Source organism: Centrocercus urophasianus, unplaced genomic scaffold, assembly GCF_019232065.1.
Source record: "Centrocercus urophasianus isolate 14NV4802_14NV808 unplaced genomic scaffold, USGS_Curo_1.0 seq_15, whole genome shotgun sequence".
NCBI lineage: Eukaryota > Metazoa > Chordata > Aves > Galliformes > Phasianidae > Centrocercus > Centrocercus urophasianus.
In genome coordinates, this window is record NW_024884697.1 from 7,207,704 (window position 1) to 7,224,494 (window position 16,791).

Below are 16,791 nucleotides of genomic sequence, written 5' to 3' on the forward strand. Positions count from 1 at the left end.
CCCCTTCCCCTTCCCCTTCCCTTCCCTTCCCTTCTTTTTTCCTCAGGGCAGGGTGGATTCAGACAAGGTACCTGCCAAACTTGAAGAGATTTTGAACTTGGCTTACAGTTTTGACCAACTCCATTGATTTGTGGATCTGGATTTAGCCATTCTAGCTTTGGGGATTCTTATTTTTTCTTAAGTATTTAATATTTGAGAGTTAAAATGTCATATTGGCATGGAGAAAATATAGAAATGCTGTGTATAAGCTTGTGGAATCATGTGGTCTCATTACTGTTGCTTAACAAGTTATTGCACATCAGACAAAGTACCGTAATTGTCTGTGCGCTTGAGCTTGCCCAGAGTGAGGTAAACATCCATATGCTCTGGAGATTACTCGTTAAATGAAGCATTATGTTCTAGTACTAGTACTGAGCAGTCTCTGCTGTCATTCCATTATTTGGTGCTTTAAAGAGAAATTTACTCTGCATAAGAGTAATTTTAACAACGTGGTTTTCTCTGTGTATATTTTGGACATTTTTCAATTGCTCACACAGATTGTAGACAAACACATACGTATATGTGCACACAACATTTTCCTACTATAATTGGGTATTTTTGGCACTTTCCAATAGCAGAATCAAATCCAAATTGTAGCTACCTTTGGAAAATCTTAAAAGTAGCTATAATTGAAAAAGGAGGTGTGACATTTGTGTATTAAAACTTAATGAGAATTTTTTTTCCAAAAAGTGTAATGTTTTCCATCACTGTTTTAATATTAATTTTTGATGAAAATGCCACAGCACTTTATAAATGTGAGATTTTTTAAACATCACTGCAAACCACTAGGCAAACATAGAAATGTCATGTGCAGTCACTGACTTACTTGAAACTTGATGTTTTTATAGAGAAAATCAAAATAACTACAGATATTTTAATTACAAAGAAGTAGATGTCACTTATTTGGTATTTTAGCATAATTACAACTTACGTTATTGAGTTCATTTTCATTTATTTATTTATTTATTTATTTTTGTAAAAGGAAAAGAATCCTTTCCTATAGGATTCATTGTAGCATTTCTATGAGATTTAGACAATGCATCCAGATTTACTACCCGTCATGATTCGTTGTGTAGGATATCACTAAAGTTCTGACAGACCCTTAAATTAATGTCAGTGTATGTGAGTAATATAAGCATTAAGCATATAATGGGCAATTGTTCCTCGGTATTTAGATTTGTCTACTGGACACACACAACTGAGGAATCCCTTTCGTGAGCAGTAAATTTCAAGTTTTGACCTACTGACTTCATGAAAGCGAAAATTCTCCAGTGGGAATAAGATGTTCATCACATTTTAACCTAATGTCCAAGAGTAGAGGAAACGCCTGGCTGGAATAAAGAAGTAGCTCATCCAGTCTGCCGTTCTGGCACCAAGATTGGGTAAGAGCAGATGTTTCGATGGAAAACATAAATCTTCACAGTTTTACTGTTCTCAGCTGTATGTTGTTGTTTCTTACAGTGCTCACACCTTGAGATGCAGAGATTAACAGAACTTTTAACTGCAATATCCATATAATATTTTTATAGCATATATCTTAACACACTTTTTTTTTTTTTTAATTATTTACTCTAAAATGTTTACCTATTTTGAGAAGATTTTAAAAGTGTATTCTCAACTTGTGCAAAAGTAACACCGTTCTGTCATCCCCCTTACATCCTTTATAATTAGATTGAAAGTTATGGATATGAGGAAAAAAAGAAAAGAAAAAAAAAAGAACATTTCAGTCCAGTAAAATTTATTTTACTGGAGAGATTTAGAGGACTATGTGAGGGAGAGAGGTGACAGAACTAGTCTAGTGGAGAGCTCTGGGATATTTTTTCCATCCTACTGCCTGAAGGTGTTCACTAAGGAGAAAGTATGGGAGCTTTTCTGCTAGTGGTGTTGAGACACTGTTGGCAGTGAAACTCTCTGATTTTCCCAGCCATATACTTGCCAAGTTTGGCAAAAACTATTTTTGGTTCAAAGTTAAAAGCCTGTCCTGGGTTCTGAGCAAAGATTCAGTTATGAAACCATACATTTCATCTAGTGCAATAATAATAGCAAGATATTTTTCACAGAATCACAGAATTGTAGGGGTTGGAAGGGGCCTCCAGAGATCATCGAGTCCAACCTCCCTGCCAAAGCAGGTTCCCTACACCAGGTCACACAAATAGGCATTCAGGCAGGTCTTGAACATCTCCAGAGAAGGAGACTCCACAGCCCCCCTGGGCAGCCTGTTCCAGTGCTCTGGCAGCAAACACTCATTGAAATTGACCACTACTATCACCTTTATTTTTTGTAACCAATTTTCTCTTAATTTCTCAGCCAATCTATACATCTATTGCATAATAAAATATAGCATGCATAGTGCCTCTGATGTCAGCACTGCTGGATGACCTTCACTTTAAAATCAGAATCATCCTAAAACAGTAAATTTAGATATACATGTACATAAATTTTGTTGATCTACTTTATGAAGGTGGTGATATATATGTAAGAAAAATAGTATGTTGTCACATATGAACACAGTGATGTTGGTACTGGAGGTGGCTCCTTATGTAATTGGTAGTAGACATGCAGATGTAAGAATTTTACAAGGGCTCAAAGGGAGGCTGGAGAAGTACTTGAAAGTGATATCCAGTAGGTGGGGGGGAGGGGGGAGGGGTAAAAATACTCAAGCTACAGTAGGCTGAGGAAATTTCCTGAGCTGAAAATAGATGTGGAGAAGCGAGAGTGCTAAGGGAAGGGTAATATCCTATACCAATGCTCCGTTCTTATTCTTCCTTACGTTTACTTACACTTACTGCTGAAAACAGACTTCTAGACTGGACGAACCTTAGGTGTAATCCATTAAACAAATTTACAGTCTTATTTAAGTAAAGGAGTTGTCTGAGAGGCTTTTTCTGGAATAAGAAATGATCAGTGAAGCACGGCTGGAATGCAGAAAATCAGTAACGTGTTTAGTGCTACATATTGATTAGCAAAGCAAACAGAGAGGCAACAGTGAAGTTGTCAAAAGCTCAAATGTGATTAGTTTCTCAATTATTTAGTGTATACATTTACATTCCTGTTTTTTAGCTTTTCCACTTTATCTTCTATTTCTATGAGGAATATATTTGCAATTTTTTCCTAAAGGTTTCTCCTGGTAATTATGCAAGTATATACGGAAGATATTTACTGATCTATCTGTGCATCTTCTGTGTGCTGCTTTGTAAACATGCAGCCAAACTTCAGTGCCACAAGTAGTATATCATAGACCAACAAAAACCAGTCAGCTGTAGCAAATATGTTCATCTTTTTCAGAATGGAGATTGTTTTGTGGAGCAATTAAAAGGGGCATAATTAATTCATAGGTCATGAGTCAGTTCAGTGACTCATAATATTGAATTTTTTTATCATGCACCTAAAGCATTTATTTTAATTTTGTTTGTTTTATTGGACTCATCCTTTGTTGTGATTGGCCTTTCATGCTGGATTCTTATCCTTTTAAAAATGTTTTAATGTTTATACAAGCACTTCTGAAAAACAAGAATGAGGCTGAAGTGCCTATAAAGAAACAGAGGTGCCAATATTTGAGTGAGCTTTATGAGTTGACTCATTCCATATATCCTGACTGCCAAAAGACAACTTTCTTATCATCCACAAAATTTAAATTTGCCCCTGACAGAATTGTTGTTGCATAAAGAAACTATAAAACGTGTTATGAGTGCTGTTATTGTTGTTCTTATTACAATGAATATTAATGGTGATGGTGAAAATTATGTCTTTACTCTCAAAATTGCTCTACTTAATATTAAGAAGAAAAAAATATTCTGCTGCAGTGTTTTTCTTTATACTCTACAGTTTTGGCAGACAATATCTGCCACATTTTTGTATCAGCCATCTGAAATAACTGCTTGCTGACTGCTAGAATGATTACAACATAAACGCTTTGGTGCTTGTCAAGAAAATTCCACAGAAATGAATTTTTCCATGAACTGTTTCTTGCCTCCTCCCAATTTATTAATGGTGTGAGATAATAGCTGCTCAGCAATATATATATATTTTTTTCCTGTACAAATTTAAAGTCATTTTTGATGTTTAAAGATGATGCTTCCAGTGTTTTGAGTTTGGTTTCTTTTATTATTATTATTATCATCATCATCATCATCATCATCATCATCATCATCATCATCATCATCATTTTTGTAATGAACAACACTTCTGTCACCATTTGTCTCAAACGCAGATTACTGTACTAACTCACGCATTGCATGCATATGACTGTGATTTTTCAGGAGAAATGTGGCTGTTCCGTGTGTCCTAGGAAGAGAGTTGTGAGTTCTCACCCTGTATTATGCATCACTCAGGAAGAGTTAGCAAAGAGCTCTTTCTATGCCTCTGGAGAAACACAAAGCAGCTGTAGTAGAGCTAAGGGTCTAGACAGCTGATCTCACTGAGGTTGGAGGATGGTCAGCACAACAGAGGAAATGTTCGATAGCTTGTCAATTCGTGACCCTAAGGTCTAAGAGGCTTCCATTTCCTCAGACAAATGCTGATCCCATTAATATGAATGGTTGAACTTCATTTGACATCAGCTAGTCCTGAGTTTGAGTGCAAGTACATTATTCCCTGTGCCATTAATGCAAGTCACATACTTCAGCTGACAGACAAGAGAAAAAGTTTCCAGTAGTCTTTGCTGTTTTGCTTTTGCAATATCTGCGAAAATGAATAACTGGTTTATTCCTCTGTAACTGTTTACTACACTTTAGTATCTTCAAGATATCTGATTCCACTTTTTACTCACTTCAGGTTCACCTAAAATTGTGACTAAGTACATCTAGCAACAGCTTTCCCAGCTTTGACATTTGAATGATAATCACAGTATCATTTTATTTAGAAGGGACCATTAAGAGTCATCTAATCCAACTCCCCTGCGATGAACAGGGACACCTACAGCTAAATCAGGTTGCTCAGAGTCCCATCCAACCTGACCTTGAATGTCCCCAGAGATGGGACATCCACCATCTCTCTGGACAACCTGTTCCAGTGCTGCAACTCTCACTGTAAAAACTTTTTCTTACGTCCAATTGAAATCTCCCCTGATCTAGTTGGAAACCACTACCCTTTGTCCTGCTAATGAGTCCATCCTCTTCTTTTCTGTATCTCCCCTTCAGATATTGAAAGATCAGTTATCAGGTCTCGCCAGAGCCTTCTTTTCTCCAGGCTGTGAACAGCCTTAGCTTTCTCAGCCTGTTCTCATAGGAGAAGTGTTCCGTCACTTGGATTGTTTTTGTGGCACTCCTCCAAACGTGCTCCAACAGGTCCATGTTTCTCCTATGCTGAGGACTCCACATTTAGAAAGACTCAATGGCATATGTGCTAGTTATTGCATATTTAGTATTGAACACAATAAAGGTATTATACACTTTATAAACTACATCTTACAATTATTTTATTTGTCCCCAAGCACAGGGATTTCAGTTGTGCATTGTAGCTCCTAAAGAAGATCAAGGAATAATTTTTCTGACAGGTTATCATTGTCCTCCTTATTGCCGAGGTGGTTGCCACTTAGATTGCTAAAATATCCATGGACCAAATTTTCTTTTGAATAGTCAATATTTAGGTTTTATGATGTTTTATTCTTACTCATCCTGTTTTGTTTTTGTTTGTTTTTCATTTTTTTTGCTTGTTGGTTGTTTTTTTTTTAATGAAGAAATTGCCCTTCATAGGACAAGTCTATGTGTGGTTTTTGTGTAATGCATGTTAGTACGCAATTATATCTGTCTGCTCCAGATGCAGCTATCACTCTGTAAATCTGTCACTGAAGGATTTTGTTTTAAATTGTGCCTGGCTTTGTTTTCAGATGCCTCTGAATTCCACTCTGTGTTGAGTCACAGCTGTGAAAAGAGAAATCTACTTCTTTAATTCAAAGGGTCAGCAGTTTAAAAGCACTAAAGCCCGGTGGGGAATAGCTTAAGATAGTTAATCATGATGATCCCAAGAGATTTAGTGAACTTGCATAGGGCTCGTCTGAGATAAAGAGTCCTGGATATCTTCAAGTTTTGGTTTCTTTGCAAAGTGCCTATTTTACCAGGGAATGGGATCCTCTATAGAACAAGCACCTGTGGTGGATGTTTTCCACCTGCTCATCTGTGGCTATGGAAACACAACTTAATCTTCACCACATCCCCTTTCTAGCTAAGCTGGCATGGATGCCAAATCCTTTCTAGTCATTTTTCTCCCCACACCCTTAACAAGCATTTAGAGTACTAACTACAGTGGCCTCCCCTTCTTGATCCATCTGGCAGATAACAGACTGACAGGAAAGACTTGCTGATGTGAACAGGAAAAAAAGATCAGGCTGGAATATGTAGTTGATTTTCTCTTTTTTTTGGTTTTGTCTGGGTGTCACCGGTCCATCCAGTGTTATTTCTCAATCAGCTTCTTCTTGTTCCAGAGGGAATATAAAAAGAAATCCCCTTCTTATTTGTTCAGGGCAGACAAAAGCATTATCTCAAATACAGTGTCAATGATTGTGACACTTGATTATGGTGGATAATTCTCATGAGATAGGCAAGACAAGATTGGCTGTACAATATCTGGCACTCCTGGATTAAATTATACTGTTAATATGGTTTCTATACCCATTCTGTGTGCATACTTTACTCATCTTGTGCACATTTTGGATTAGTACACTCTTTGTTAGGTGAAGAATTGGCTGAAGGACTGGGCCCAGAGAGTGCTGACAAATTGAGTTAAATCCAACAGTCATGAATGGTGTTTGTCAGGGATTGGTGCTGGGGCCTGTCGTCTTCAGTATCTTTATTGATGACCTGAATGAGAGCATTGAGCGCACCCTCAGTAAGTTTGCAAATGGCACCATGTTGGGAGGAAGTGTCAATCTCTCTGGAAGTCGGAAGGCGCTACAGAGCTGGACAAGCTGGATTATTGGGCTGAACCCAATGGGAGGAAGTTCAGCAAGACCAGGTGCCAGGGAGTGGCCACAACCCCAGGTAACACTAGAGGCTTGGGTCAGAGTGGCTGGAAGACTGCGTAGAGGAAACAGACCTGGATATAATGGTCAGTGCTCGGCTAATCATGAGCTAGCAGTGTGTCCAGGTGGCCAAGAAGACCAATGGCATCTTGGCTTGTATCAGAAACAGTGTTGCAAGCAGGAGCATGGAAGTGATCATCCCCATGTACTCAGCACTGGTGAGTGCTCACCTTGAGTACTGTGTTCAGTTTTGGGCCCCTCACTAGAGGAAAGACATCAAGGCCCTGGAGCATGTGTAGAGAAGGGCAACAAAGCTGCGAGGGGTCTGGAGCACAAGTCTTATGAGGAGCTGCTGAGGGAACTGTGGTGGTTTAGTCTGGGGAGGAGAGGGCTCAGGGAAGATCTAATTGCTCTCTACAGCTGCCTAAAAGGAGGCTGTGACAAGGTGGGGATTGGGCTCTTCTCCCATGTAACTAGCAATAGGATGAGAGAGAATGGCCTCAAGTTGCACCAGAGGGGATTTAGTGGTTGCACTGAAGGACATGGTTTAGTGGGAAATATTGGTGACACGAAGATGTTTGGGCTGGAGTATATTAGATCTTACAGGTCTTTTTCAACTTCGGTGATTTACACCCTATCTCTTTTCATATGAATTTTTTGGTTTTGACACCTCCCTTATAAACAACTGGTTAGCTTTCTAAAAAGCATTGCTGTTTTTCAGTTAAGTATTGATTAATCTATGCTGTCTGTGTCCTCGCTTTATCCTCACGAGACAAAGGAAAGTTATGGTTTTAAACCAAAGTGGAAATAGTTCAGTGTTGAATGGAGGTGGTGATGCCTGAATTCTTGTTTTCTTTCTTTGTATGGCTGCTTCAGATTCCAGGAACTGTTGTGCTAGAACACTTCACAAAGCAGCTTAAAAATAGACCACTAAAACAACTCTCTTGAACCAAGTATAAATTGACTTCTGCTGCAATACAAGCAGAAACTTCTCTGAGGCTCTGGTAGCAGTATGTTCTAACCCTTGAAAATACTCAAGTTGGTTAGCAGGGAATATCTAGGGTTGTTAAATCTTTGATAATGATGTCAGGACTCACTCTGGGTGTGTCTTCATTCTTACCCAGCTCTGTGAAATTCTTGTTTGTGGAAAATGAAAGTGTGATTGCTTGTTATTTTCTGCAGTTTGCACAAGGGCTTAAATCAAGAATGAAACACTGGAAGTGGTCACTGATGTCACACAGGAATTTCAGCCAGCAGTCTGTAGTCTCTGGTGAGAAGGGTGGCGGGGTGACTAAGGCACTGCCTGGATGTCTGAGGGGATGTGGTACTTGTACTAACTGCCAGTGTGACCTTCTGCAAGTGATGTCATCTCCTATCATACCATTAAAGAAAAATCAATTATCTCATAATGGTGAGGATAGAGGAGAGACAATAGAGACATTAAAGCTTTTAAACTACTCAGGTGCTGTGTTGATGAGCACTCAGGGGAGACACATCAAGAGGAATAGGTCTACATTAAATTAGGACACAATTAATTGTGTAAGCTTGCAAATGGGATGTGTAATAGCATCTCTGCTGCCTCTCTGTCACATAATCTCCAAACGTAAATGAAATAAAACATTTAAAAGTTAAAAAAAAAACAAACAAGAAAGCAAATACATTCAGCCTACCAATATAATAACTAGATTAATGTGCCAACACAGACTACTGCACAGCCATGTACACGTTCAGCTGAATATTGCTTTACACATTGGCTGCACAAAGTGCTGATACAAAATTAGTTGGACAAGCAACATAAAAAAGATTCCTCCAAAAGTATATGACCATGAATTATTAAATCAAAATCTGTTGGAAATGTAAATTAAAATCCTTCCGGCATGTCTCTCTCTGTACTGCAGTTTATATATAAAGCCCAGCAAACTATGCTGTACAAAGTTCACTGACAGTGCATCAAGTAATGAGGCCATATGTTGATGGAAGGAATTGCATGAAAATATGCCATTGGAAAACATATTTGATCAAAGGCCAGCTGTCACATGAAATGCACTTTTTTTTTTTTTTTTAACTATTGGTAAACTTTAATAACCTGAATTCTTTTCAAAACTCCCAGATTAGACAGCTGACAATGACCTAAGTAATACTGGTGGCTAATGAATTCCTATCAGAATTAATTCAGTAAAAACAATTCTGAAAATGGATAACTGCACTGAGGCAAACACAGTTACCTATCTTTAATATTTGTAACATTCTAGTTATCTCTAAGACTCCTATGGACTACTTTTAGATGCAGCGGGGATGTCTGTGACTGCCTACAAACATTTAAGCAAAATTCCAACAATAATTGGCAGTAAATTTCTGCTTACATCAGATAAATCTAGTGACAATTTTAGCACAGTATTTCCTGTGACATGAAATAAACATTATAAATTTATATTTTTAATGTGTTTTTTTTTAATTAAACTTTTTTGTTTTTGTTTTTAGTGGATTCTGTGGGGTTGTGATTGCATGAATCTGCTAAGTGTCTGCAGGCAGGGCAAGCAATATACGGTTGTATAACATACAGCTAATGGAGCCATGTAAAAGCTGGAGCTGGCTTTAGATTTGAAGTGCTTGAATCAAGGACAGAAAAGCCCTACATACTTACATCTATATATATCCATGTAATCAGCCCATGGGCTATACCGTTCCAGAGAATGGACTGTTTGCTACTGTATGACACCTAGAATTGAGGCTGAATTTCTTTCATAAGAAGTTTCACTAGTGTGCTTTGTTATCTTCCTGTCAATCTGGGCTTTTCACAAGCATGCAAGATATATGGTAGGGCAAGTTCCCATGCAAGTAAATGATTTGTAAAATAACCCATTGCCCCTAATTACTGATGACTCCCAGAATACCAGCAAGCCCAGACCTCCAGCAACTGAACCGTCACTGCTGGAGGATTCCTGCTCCACCCCTGCAGACATTGGCAGGTCTCCTATGAAAGGAGGTACAGAGACAGTTTTTCCTTAAGAAAACACTCTAAGAAGGATTTCTGGAGGTGAAAAAGAGACTGTAATCCTTTCCTTTGAGTTGGCTATTTTAGATGTATGCTTCTTCCAGCAAAATAATGGTAGTTGCAGGTCAGTGGTTTAGCTGGCTTGACTTTGCTGCCTGGGGTTAATTCAGGTTTTCACAGTACAAATGCAATCTGTTAGTGTTTAAATGTCCAGGCGGGTCTCCCTGAAATGAGCATTGCTTTTCTCTGATGGACACTGTGACACTTTTCTGGCTTTTCAGTATTTTCTCAATAGCAAGCCAAGGCTGTTCCACAGGCAAAGCTTTCTGTGTGCCCACTCTCCCTGTCTACTTCATTCAGAGCCAATCCACCCCAAGTGCTGTAGGTGGTGACAGACATTTTAGAGGAAAATTCTCTGGGCTTCTTCAAAAACCTGCAAACATCACGGTACTTGGCAGGATGTGGCTTCCATCTAGCCTACCTTTTTGTTAAATGTCTCAAGGAATTTTTGTCGAACTGCCTTTTCCTTTTCTTGGATACCCAAATTACAAAACCCATTGTAGAACTGTTTTTCATGGTGTGAGAGGTTTTTTGGTCTGCTGGGGAAGCATGCTGCACTTAAAATAATGCATCACTGAGGTTTGGTGAAGGATTCCTTCTGATTCTTATGTGTTGTTAAATTGTGCTTTACACTGCTTTCCTCTTTGGCTTGTGTTTTTCTTTTTTTTAATAATGATATGTGTAGGGTGTTCTCTCAAAAAAAGAGCCCATGGGAAGCTATCTATTATGATAGGCATCATATCTGAAGCCACAGCTCTTTTCACACACACACACAAAAAAAAGAAAAGAAATAGAAAATAAAGCATCTGAGGTGTAAATGCAGCTATCAGCTACCATTAGAGTGAATACCATGTATGGAGGCTTTACTTCCACACCCTTCTGGACACTTTGTTCTAATCTGCCTGTCTCCTCATTGCAATACTGCAGTATTATTATCAGATGACAAGTTGCTGTCCATCCCATTCCCTTTACTAGATAACAGAGTAAAACGTAAAACAATTGATCTGATTTTTTTTTTTTTTTTTTTTTTTTTTAATTTTTTTTTCAAGGAGACACTATACAAAGAATTAGGGTTAGAGAGTAGCATTTGTTTTATTATCAATTCATTACTTGTCCAGAAGACACAATGCCTGAGATAATGCTTCTCAGAATCACTGTTTTAAATGATATATGACATATCTATGTGCATTGCTATCTATCAGTCTCATTCTGAAAGGATTACTTCTGTAAGCCTATGTGAAATCTTTGGGTGTAATCATGACCCCACTGACATTGACCTGCAAAGTATTCCTGTATTTTCTGAGGATAAAGTGCTCATTTCCTATACATATAATTTTAAGTGCCCTGTAGTAAAGTTCAGGGTCAGATGAGCCCTTCGAAGCAGTGACACAAACCATTCTATTAAGGCCCATTCGTAGCAGTTTTTATCTCCTAAGAGCCTACACGCCTTTTGTAAATGCTTCCATCGGCTAGTTTTTGATTGTACAAGTGTCTTCTTATTCAGGAATTATTGCTATTTTCAGGAAGTGATGTGATTTCAATCAGTTTTTTGTAAAAAGTATTTTTCTAAATCCTGGAAGAGAACATTCACTGCACTATAAACAGCACAAAAGCTACTTAATAGATGAGAAAATAGTGATGAATAAAGCTGTTTACCAGTTCTTGGATGGAGTTAGCTTTAAGCTGAGTTTTCACAATGAAGAGAAAAGCCTCTTCTGCCAAATAATATATCAACAGACAGTCTATCTTAAGTGTGGAAGAGCAAAGTTACATTGTGTTTTGGATCAATGTCATCTTTGTTATTTGAAAAGCAAGTTCAGGATTTTCAGTCAGTCTGGAGATGTACTTTTTGTCTCTTTTATTTAGTGAATTATTAATCTGACTCATCTATGTTTGTAGTTTTCTGCCTTACTAACAAAGAATGCTCAATATCAAGCCCGTAATTATAATACAGTTTCGAAGTACACGGTACATAGCCATACTAATATTCTTCCTGCAAACATGCAATAGCTTACAGGTAAGATATATGCAAGAAAATTCATAGGAAAGAACTTTATATATTTGTAGTTAAAATTTGTAGTCAAATATGCATTCATGTGAACAGATAATATATCTTTCAATGCATTTGAATTGCAGATGAATTCTTTTTGTTTCTTTTTGCAGCTAATAAGCTTTAAATCCTTTAAAGCAATATGTCTAGCAGTGCACTCACGCTATGTGGTTAATGGTGACAAGGAACATCTTTCATTCTCTTCTCACTCCATAAAGAAATAAAATGCAAAAAATCTTGGACAAGGATAGCTGAGGAGAAGAAGAAAAAGCATGAGTATCAAGGGTTATACGTAAGTCACTCCAGAAGTAATGCCTTCTATTTATGTCAGTGGAAATTACAGCAGATACAAAGAGCACAATAGCAGTATTTGATAGTTTGGGCAAATTCTCAGCTACAAAACACTATTTTTCAACACAGCCATCATCGTTAGCTATGCATTTTTGCCAGCTACGAACAACAGCCCTCCTGTTGCACCTATAAAAATCAGCACCAGCAGAGATGACCTACTATTGCTGTTGCTGCTGCTGAAATGCACCACCCACTGCCTCACTGTGTTCACATCCACTGTGGTCTTCATAAACATTTAGCAAGTGGTGATAAATTGCAAGTGCAATTTTCTTCTGCATAGAGGGATTTAGTGACACACCTTTTCTTCATACATACTACCTCTTTGCTGCCATCTGTCACACAGCAATACAAGGTAACAGAATTTTGTTGGAAAGGTTCAAGCTCTGCTGCCATACCACCAATATCCACTTCTGACATTGTGCATCCACATAATAAAATAGGAGGCATTACTTTGGGAGCAGCCTTTGGAATTTACATATTCAAATTAAATCACCTTTGTGACTTAGCCTAATTTTAAATCGATAGTGATTATCAGATGTATTTCTATTCTATTATTACTTTTTATAAACAACATGAGCCAACTCAAAGACTGGTCTAAATTTTCAGTGGTTATTTGCAATTTTTATGTTGCTCTTAGATTCAGCATACAATTTGACTAATTGTATTTGCTGCAGGCTGTTTTCATCATTCTCTTCAGTGGAGTACAAAATGCCAAATTTTAAAATGGCCATGGAAAACTAGCATGAGAAACAGGTTTTAAATAATCCTCCAGTCCAGGAGAGGTTTTTGTTGCAGAATTCAACTGGGTTACAAAACTACTGTTAAAAAAAGATGTGTATTTGAGGATAGGTCACAATCCTTTCAGTTCTAGATTTCATGATGCCATGGGAGGTCAAACATCTTCCCAGTATTTGTGAATACAAGATTTTGCATTCAGATAGGTTTAGCTGAACAAATGAAAAAAAACCTCCCATGAATGCAAAGCTTCCTACTGGTTGTGTATTTGAGAAGTCTGAAGAGCTCTGTTTATTGTAACAAAGGGCCTGGAATAAATTATGTTTAGTAAATTGGCTCCAGGTTTTCCTCTTTCAGACAGTAGCTTCAGAGCAGTCTGTTTTATAGGCTCCACTAAATCTGACCAATTGCAAGGAGGTGACACCTCATTTCGCAGACGTGACATCACATGTGCCAGTTACGTCCAGCTGCCTCTCTCTGGCAAAGATGGCAGGACACCAGCAAATCCACATTTTGTCTTTTTGGCAGTTTTCACCCACGCTTGATGTGAATTAATGGGTTCCACAGGGAGGTCCAGGAAGGATGGAGCCTGGCCCTTGGCCCTCTTCAACCAGGCACCTCCCAGTCCTGCATGGGGCAAATAATAGCTCCTTTCTTCTGGTGGAAATACCCCAGTCCCACAGAATGTGTACATAGCTTCCTTCCTTAGCTGGTCTTGCAGGTGATAATTAACAGTGGAGAAATTTCCTAGCTGAAGCCAAGGTGGGAAAGCAGCTTTGGCTTCAGACTTTTTCTCTGAGTTCATTTGCCTTATTTATGTTGGGTCTGATCGTTTTGAGGAAGTTTTGCAGCATGTTGATGCCTAACAGAAATATTTAACTAAAGGAAACAATTTTTCGTCCTTGGACAAAACTCCTACTTGAGCAGAGGAAAAGAAGGAAGTTAGATTAGCTTTTAGGTTTTGTATTTTATTTCTGTTCTCGGGCCTGATTATTTTGGAGCAGCATGACCATACCTCCTTTGAGCTCAGGGCACTGATTGACATTACATATGTTACAGAGAGGAAGGGTACTTCCTGAAGATTAGTGGCCAGTTAGTTGTTCTGAAGTTCATTAACCTGAGCTAGTCATTAGACTGTTGGAAGGATTCTGTGTGGAAGCTGGAATTGTATTAGAAGATCATCATAAACTAAAAATATATGTGACAATCTGGATGGATTGCTGTGAGTCTAGAAGATGGTTGGCTCAAGCTCACAGAGCAGCTGCCTTCAGTGTAAACTAAACGCCATGTGTCAGGAATTAAAGCAAATGTTTCTTCACAGACACTGTTCAACTAAAAAGGGCGGGGGGGGGGGGGAAGAAGAAAAAGAAAAAAAAAGAAAAAAAAAGATTTCCATTAGCAGAACACTGAATGAAAAAGTGAATTTCCCTATGACCAAAAGGCCAAATGCAGTCTCCAACCAAACAGTACAGTGTGTTTGGTCAACAACTTTTTTCTACAAATGGCTTTTTTTTTTTTTTTTACTTCATTGTATTTCACCTTGAAAAGATGAGCCCCTAATTCTCTGGTGTGACTCCTGTTGGCTGTGACCCAAACCCCCAAGCCACAATATCTCAGCATACCTGCAGTGAGATTGACTCCCTGTTCATTGCTTATTTTTGAAGTGTGGTTTGTCTCTGTCATCCTGCAGAAGATGAATAGGACTGGTGTGTCTCATCTTAATATGATCCTTTCCCTTCCTCCTCTCCTTCTTTTCCCCTTTTCACCATATGACCCAGCAAGTTAATGTTAGTTTTAGTCCCACCACAAACAAGTGTACCAGCATGGAAGAAGTAAGGGCTATCATCTTTCAGGATCCTGTAGTCTAGTAAAAAAGAATAGAAAGATAGAAAACAAAGACATTTCAAATTTGTTTTGCTTTCTTTTTGTGTCATCTCATGAATGTGTGGTGGCACTTGGCCAAAAGTATTGCATTCAGACACAGAATATAAATGTTGAGGAAGGGATTGAGAAGAAAGAGGCTTAATGTTCTTCGTAGGAAGGACGCTACGGGCGTTTTTCAACTGTGTTCCCCTTTCTCTTTCCCCATCACAACCTTCCTGTACACTCCCTTGTCCTTTAGCATTGGCAGAAATGCTGGAAGCTCAGAAAGCCACATCTTCATTTGTGAAAGGTTTCCCTAGGCAAAGAGAACTAAAGATGTCTTCTTTCCAGTCCCTCTGTGCAAGGAAGGTAGTACTACCTGCCTCATAAGGTACTGAATTGATTCTGGATGCCTCTGCAGCATGCAGAGGGGACTCTGCAGCTAGAGGAAGTGCAAGACATTTGGGGTTACTTGGGGTGGCTGAGCTGTGCTGGGTCCCTCATGGGCTCACAAGGAGTCTTTCCACTTATTTTTGTGCAAAAGGCTTTGGTACCTTTCAGAATATAATTCTGATGAAAAATCATGAGCCATTAATCTTGTTACTAGCCATGACATTCCCTTATACTTTGATTTACAGCATCACTCAAACTTGTCATTTCCCTGGATGTCTTCCTCTGACTTCTGATATTGAACTTGCAGGAGGAGGAATCTGCCCTCACAAATATTTTTGTGTTCTCACCTCTATGATTTATTAACCATCAACTTCTGCCTTGAGAAATCAAGATGTCATTTCCTTAGTAATTCCCTAGGAAAGAAAAAAGATTTATTGGGCAAAAGGGATCCTTCAAAATCAGGTACCAAACAAGACTCGACTCCAGGAAAACTGTTGCTGCTTTCTGTGCAGCTACTGAGGTGGCTGTGTGACCTGTAGGAAATAAGTTTGTTACAGTTTTATGGTTGCAGTCTTGTCTAGGGAAAATAAGGACAGTGATAATTGCTTTCTTTTGTAAAACACTTTAAGATTTATGGAATATGAATGACTGTTATTAAGTGAAAAGTGTTGCAAAGCTGGCTTAGTTGCGCCCTGTATTAACACAGTCCCATATCAGCCTATTGACCTCAGCATGAACTACTCATTAAAGTTTATAGGACATTTTGTGGGTGAATTGAGGCAGTTATTCTGCTGAAAATATTGTACTGAAAAGCACGTTAAAGTCCATCAGCAGTTCTGACTTTTTTCTCTTTTCAAACTTTATTTGGAAAAACCACTGCAATTTTCTTAGTTTATTTATGAAATTTTATGATGGATATCTCCTCTCTCCTGTTAACTCAGATTTTTATCTCTTGGTATCTGTGATCCAGCAACTTATTCTAGCCATAGGATAAACATATAATAGCTTTTATACTGAGATAAAGAATGAGGTGTAAAACAGCATGATATCAAATGGAGCTGTATAAACTAATGAGATGCACAATCGTATTTGAATGGCAAATATTCTTTTCATTGACACTAAATTAATTTTTTGTTTAGACTGCAGCTATGTTAGACATTGTTCTTTGAAAATCTTACATATTTTCCCGACCTTCAAGTAAATGTGGTATTAAAGAAACTGATTTTGATTTATACTAGAGAAAAATAAAACAATAAACTTCTGTAGCAAATGTGTTAAATGAGTTACTTAAGCTGGTTGGGTCTGGCTTATTTTCAGAAATATTATTTATATGATAATCAAAAAGAT

The 16,791-nt window shown here is 38.1% G+C and overlaps 1 protein-coding gene across 4 annotated transcripts in view; it reads left to right on the top strand.

Annotated features, from left to right (window-relative positions):
- The window catches only part of SEMA3D (semaphorin 3D), a 139,871-nt gene that overhangs the window by 28,027 nt on the left and 95,053 nt on the right, over nucleotides 1-16,791 (top strand). Inside the window, exon 1 of one of the 4 annotated variants that reach the window (XM_042815705.1) lies at nucleotides 1,360-1,421. The exons of the other annotated variants lie outside the window; for them this stretch is intronic. The gene's annotated coding sequence lies outside the window, so the exon portion shown is untranslated. Of the gene's footprint in view, nucleotides 1-1,359; nucleotides 1,422-16,791 lie in introns of those variants that run through there. 4 annotated transcript variants of the gene reach the window in all.